The following is a 6,141-nucleotide window of genomic DNA, read 5'->3' as shown; positions in this document are numbered from 1 at the left end:
CACCTCTTTATTGGCTGGAAAGATTCAAGTTGAACTCATTTCATTGACATGCACCTTTAAATCTTTCAACAGGCTTTATGAAATCTTATTTCTGCGTGTAACACTTACTCAAATAGCTGAAATTACGTAAAGAAACCTCCAGTTTGGGTACCAGCTTGATTATTTATTGGGCAGAGAGAAAGAAGTTGTGGATGTCCAGTCCCTGGGAGTGTTCAAGGCCAGGCAGGATGGGGCTTGGAGGAATCTGGTCTGGCAGCAGGTGTTCCTGCTCATGGCAGAGGGGTTGGAATGAGGTGATCTCTAAGGGCCCTTCCAACCCAAACCATTCACCTATTCAAGGTTTCAGTCTAGGATGCCACAGACTAAAATAATGTTCACATTTCTAGTCAGCAAAAAGAGATCTAAAGCAGCAATGTCTGTCACATCCCACCTGAAACCATTAAATCCTCAGGCAATCTGGAGAGACAGCCCAAATACAATTTTGTGGAGTACTTGCTGTGGTTTATGCATTCAATGTTCATAAGGGAGGGATTTGGTAGCAAAGCCACCTGATGTGAGCTCATGGCTGAGTGGGGAGCACACTCACAGACATGGAAGTGATTGCAGGTCTAGGTGGCAGCTAAATAACTCCTTAAATGTTGTTTAACTGTTTAACCTGGGCATCTAAACAGGTGTACCTCTAATGTACCTTTGGAAAGTTTGGGCCAAAGTCTTCAGAAAATACCTACAGCTCTGGGACATAGACAGTTTGCAAAGTTGGTCTAACTCAAATCAATTCATGTTGAATCATTTCTGCCTAAATTCTTCTCAAAAATACCCAAGGACAACAGCAATCCTGAAGTCTGGCTTTGCTCAAATTTGATCCTTATGAGTAGTGTTGGAGCAAAGATGGTCTTATTCACAGCTTTTGTTTCAAGCTTACTAAAGCTTTACACACCTGTCCATTCTTATCAGATTAGTTAGTTAATCTAATAAAACAGGCAAACACTTTTCATTTCATCCTACACGCCACAGAGAAAACACATTACCACTCCCCTGTAATTTGCAGCAGGCTTTACATATTTGCAGGCTGTTATCATGTCACCTTTGGTCTCCTTTTTATTGGACTAAGAGCTTTTCAGCCCAGGGCTTTGCTAGCATTTGTATCTCAGGATTTTCCATATCTGTGCTCATGCACTTGTGGATCTCTTCCTGATTTTTTTCAACTGGATCTCATCTTCTCCACTGCGCAGTTCTGGATCTTCAGCAAGGCTCAGGACAGTGAAAGGACACCTGCCTGCATTTTACAGGTTGTTCTTCCATCTCAGCAAGATATTTGACTTCTTCTGCAACCATGTTAACATTTTGACCCTTTTTCAGAGGCATCCTGCTCTCCAGCATGATACTTTTTGCTTTCACTTTCATTCACCTGCACATTCAATAAATACACTTTTTTTGCATGCTTCCAATCTTTCATGGAAACGGAAGATAAAGTGGAACCACAAATACTGCCTTTCTGATTTGATACATACTTTAATTAATTAGCTCTTTATTACTCTCCAAGTATAGATCTTCATGTGCTCTTGCACCATTTTACTATTTTTATCAGGAATGTGAACAAACAGGTGTTTCGTAAAAGTGCAATTCTGAAAAGAAGCAGTATAGTTCAGGTTAATTTATTCTGAAGTAAATCTAAAGTGCATTGCTTTAATAATGTGCATGTATTTTGCTATCATTAGTCACCCAGAAATAAAAAGCACTGCATTTTTTCCTATGAGAAGGCAAATGCTTGATGTTTTTCCTGTGAATTTGCAAAGGTCAAGTGTTGCCAGGTGAACTGGTTCTGATGGAGGAGCTCTGAGGAACAGAGACACCAATTCTGATTATTGAGATTCTGATTATTAACCAATTCTGATTATTACCAGCTCATTCCCTTCTTTATCAGCACCCAGCACCAGGTGACTCACAGGGGACAAGGCTGCTGCCTTCCTGTGGCCCTTACAAGTCTCATGGCACTCTACATGACCTCACTGTTAATATCTTAGTCAATTTAAAAGTCAAACATTTGCTTTTAACTGAGCAAAATCTACCTTGGAGATCTGTTTGTTTTTTCCATCTCACACACCAAAATGTATTTAAATCCATTGATTTCAGTGGACTTAAGTTTCCTTCTCTCTTGGTGTTAAAAGTGTGGCACTTGGTCTCTCACTTCAGGTAATTAACCTGCTTGGTATTATTTCTGTGATTAGTTAAATCATTTGAATTTTAATAATAAGAAGTGTTCCCCTGGTTGATTAGTTTGCTTTCAAAGTGACCAGTAAAACAGTTTATAGAAACAGAAGGTTTGGCATTGGCGGCACAAGAAAGAAAATAAAACTGGAGTTTATGGCCATCTCAGAAGGACAGTGAATGTGAATGTACCTTTTTGGAAGATATATTAAAGTTATAAATGTATTCATAACCAAACAGCACAAAAGTCTGTCATCTCCTGTCAAAAAGACTGGAGTCTGTCCTTAAGCAGCCAATTTACATGTGGTCACATCAGGATGATTTCCTTTTAAAAAAAACAGACCATAACTAAAACCCAACCAAATGCAAGAACAGCAATAACATTAATCTGGAAAAATATTTGATATTTATACTAGGTACATTAATACTAGGTATAGAGTACCATAAAGAGAGGAAAAAAACCAAACATGCAAGAATGGCAATGTTAAATGCCATAAAAACAATAATAAATAGAGCACCAACATCCTCTCTGTCTCCAAAATGTAGCTGTAAACAGCTTCTGCAGAGGAACACCACCAGGAATGTGTATTTTTGAATCAAAGGAGGTTTTTGTATTCTGTCTGTGTGGAGCTGACTTGCAAGTCATCAGTTTTGAGGAGAATTAGAGGAGAATCAGTGAGGGAACTAAGTGATGGTACTGCTACATTTCACTGGAGCCTTGGGGCTCCTCTTTTCAAATTGTAAAAAGAGACATAAAAACAATGCCTGAAAAATATGTATTCCATAATGAGATGGCACAGTTTTTTTGCTTCATGGACAAAATTATTTTGTTATTAAGTTGCAGAAAAAACTCTGAAACATGCCAGAATGGTAATGGAAGTTTTAGAAGAAATTTTGAAAGAAAATAAAGCCTGGAGGTGAATGAAACCAGGGTGAACTCCAAAATGGAAAAGCAAAAGCCAAACCAGATCACTCTGGCACTGGCTCCCTTTGACAACTATCAAGCCAGATGAAATGCAGTAGACATGGACTTCATTAAGACACTCAATGTAGTGCAGAGTATGGGCTGAGAACAATTACAAAGGCAGCTAAAGAGAAGTTGTTAGCAATAATTTCTGTTACTCAGCAGGACCAGACTGGCTGCATATGTTTAAGGGAATGACAGACCAGTGCAGAAATTTTTAGATGAGGTCCACAAACTGTCACTGTGTGGCTGGGAAGAGAAAATGGCCAGTGCTGGGTGCTCCCACATGAGATGGAACAAGTTCAAGCTCAATGGTCTGATGTTGGGCAGCTTTAGACTGCCTGGTACCAGGCCAAGAAGCCCAAAGAGTCAAGCCTGTGCTCAAGGAGTTGTGGTGCATATTAGACTGAAGGAATCAAATGTCTTAAAAGAATTCACAGTAACTAATTCCTGTATTTGGTCTGGCTGAGATGGAATTAATTTTTCCCACAGCAGCCCTCCTAGAGCTGTGCTTTGCAATGGTAGCTGGGTGTTGATAACGTGTCAGTGTTTTGGCTACTGCTGAGTGATGCTCACACATCATCATCTCTCCAACATTCCTCCCTTCACAAGTAGGCTGTGGGAGGGAACACAACCAGGACAGTTGACCCAAACTGATCAAAGACTCTACTCAGGTAAAGCAAAGAGAAAGGAGGAAGGGGGGCATTTATTATTTATGCCATTTGTCTTCCAGAGCAACCACTAAATGTGCTGAAGGCCTGCATCCCAGGAAGTGGTCAAACACAGTTTGCTGAGGGAAAGTAGACAATTACATCTTTTTGGTTTTTCCTTTGCTTGTGTGCACATGACCTTTGTTTTTGCTTCAGAAAACTGCCTTTACCTTGACCCATGAGGGGTTTTATCATCTTATTTTCTTTACCCTCATTCTGCTGAGGAGGGGAGCAATAGAGCAGCTCAGGGGGCAACTGGCTCCAGCCAAGGTCAGCCCACTACACATCCTTCAAACCAAAATAATGTTCAAGATAAAAATAAAGGTTAAAATTCTATAACACAAAATTCCAAAGCCCAAGCTGGAGTCTCATCAGGCCACAATAGATCACATGTGGCGTCTGGCTGTGAATATATGCATGAAATGCCAAGCAGCTGAATTGTGCATGTGAAGTGTGAATGGCAGAAAGAGTCAGTGGAATTTCAGTGTGTGAGATACCAGCACTGCAGTGAGGTGTGAGAAAGGAGCTGACTCTCACCACGGATGTGAAACTTGGCAAGTCCAGGAATATCTTAGGTGAGATATTTCCATGTGAAAAGAGAAGACTAATTGCCTGGTAGAAGGTAACAGGGAACTTGACATGGACTACAGTGTACAATTTTCTCTACCCATATTCAGGAAACATGAGCAAAAATCAGAACAGGTGCAGGGCTGGCAGGTGAGAATGATCAGCAGTTTGAGAGTCTGCCTTGAGAAAAGAGAAAAAAAATCTTGTCTTTCTGCTGAACAAAACAAAGCTGGCGACTGGGTGTAATTATGTCTATAAATAAACATACAGGGAAGGGAAAGGAAGAAGTATTTAAACTAAATGGCAACATCAGCATAGAACATATGGATATAAATCAGCCAGAAGGCTGGAAATTAGCCGAGGTTTCTAACTAGAACAGCTCTGGATCTTATTCAGTAGGAACAGCGAGGTGCTGTATGATTTCACTGACTGCAGAAGCCAGAGAACTAGGCTCAAACATCAGAAGCTCCCTTCCCGTCTTCCATATTTATTGCCACCACTGTTTCCTGCTATATTCAGCTGGAACATACAGAGTGTTAAATTTTCTCTACCTCTTTTTCATAGAAGAATCACTGCAAATGGGAAAATTGAAGTAAAACAATTGTCTCCTCCTTTTGCCATCATGAATCCCTACAAGGAGTTGGAGTCTGGATTATGACCTATACATGCACATTCATAAACACATCCATGTATGTCTATAGGAATGGGTAGAATTTTACATGCACATACATAAACACATCCATGTATGTCCATAGGAACGGGTAGAAATTTACATGCACATATACAAGGCACAAATATGCATGTTTGAAGTGGGCTGTACACACTGTATATTTTTATTTCTCAGGAGCTCATTAGAGTATTCCAATAGTTTCTTTTCATCCTTCTGCCAGAGTAATAGGCTGTGGAGCTACCCTTCTGCATTTTTACCACTGCACAAACTATGTGCTTGTGTAATCTCATAAATATCACAGCATCTCATCTGAGTCAGAGTGTAAGAGAGGGAATGTGTCACTGGAAAATGCTGAATTTCTGTTCCTTGCTCTCTTGGTAGGGATCACAGGCACGCAATTGCCAGGAGGAGCATGGAAGCAGCAGCTGGTGCAGTTTCCCCTGCACTGAAGCTGCAGCCTGGTGTGTTCTGCTGTTTTGCCTCCATGCATGTGTGCTGGTACATACATGTATTTATACACCTCACACCAACATACACCGGTGTATATACCTCAGTCTAGTCTGTTAACCTTACACATTTCAACTCACTTTTATAAAGGACACTGTGCCAACATGCCTGGAACTACAGGGCATGTGCTGCAGAAAAAGCCAAGCCTAGCCTGTGATCGTGTATGGGGAAGGGGTTATAGGTGACAGGCATGGTCTGTTCGCCTGTCACAACAGAGAAGTGGGTGCTTAAATCTGTCCTTGTGACACAGCTCCACATGCCTTCCTTGTTTATCTGTCTCAAACGGAGGGCCCTGTGGAGTTTTTTTTGGGTCAGTGTGTGACCGTATGTGTGGGTGTGCATGTGTGCCTCGCCAAAATAGTCTCGAGTGTCTCAGGCCATGGAACAGACTATGTATGTGCCTGACAACAGGGTAAGTGCCAGTGCAGGAACAACAGTCACATGTATCTTAGGCTAATGTGTGTGTCAGTCAAACTCAGAGTGCGCCTGCCTGCGTTTCTCAGGCCAGCGGGTGG

Source organism: Zonotrichia albicollis, chromosome 6 (genome assembly GCF_047830755.1).
Source record: "Zonotrichia albicollis isolate bZonAlb1 chromosome 6, bZonAlb1.hap1, whole genome shotgun sequence".
In the NCBI taxonomy this organism is placed as follows: Eukaryota; Metazoa; Chordata; class Aves; order Passeriformes; family Passerellidae; genus Zonotrichia; species Zonotrichia albicollis.
Note: the sequence above shows the minus strand (reverse complement) of the source record.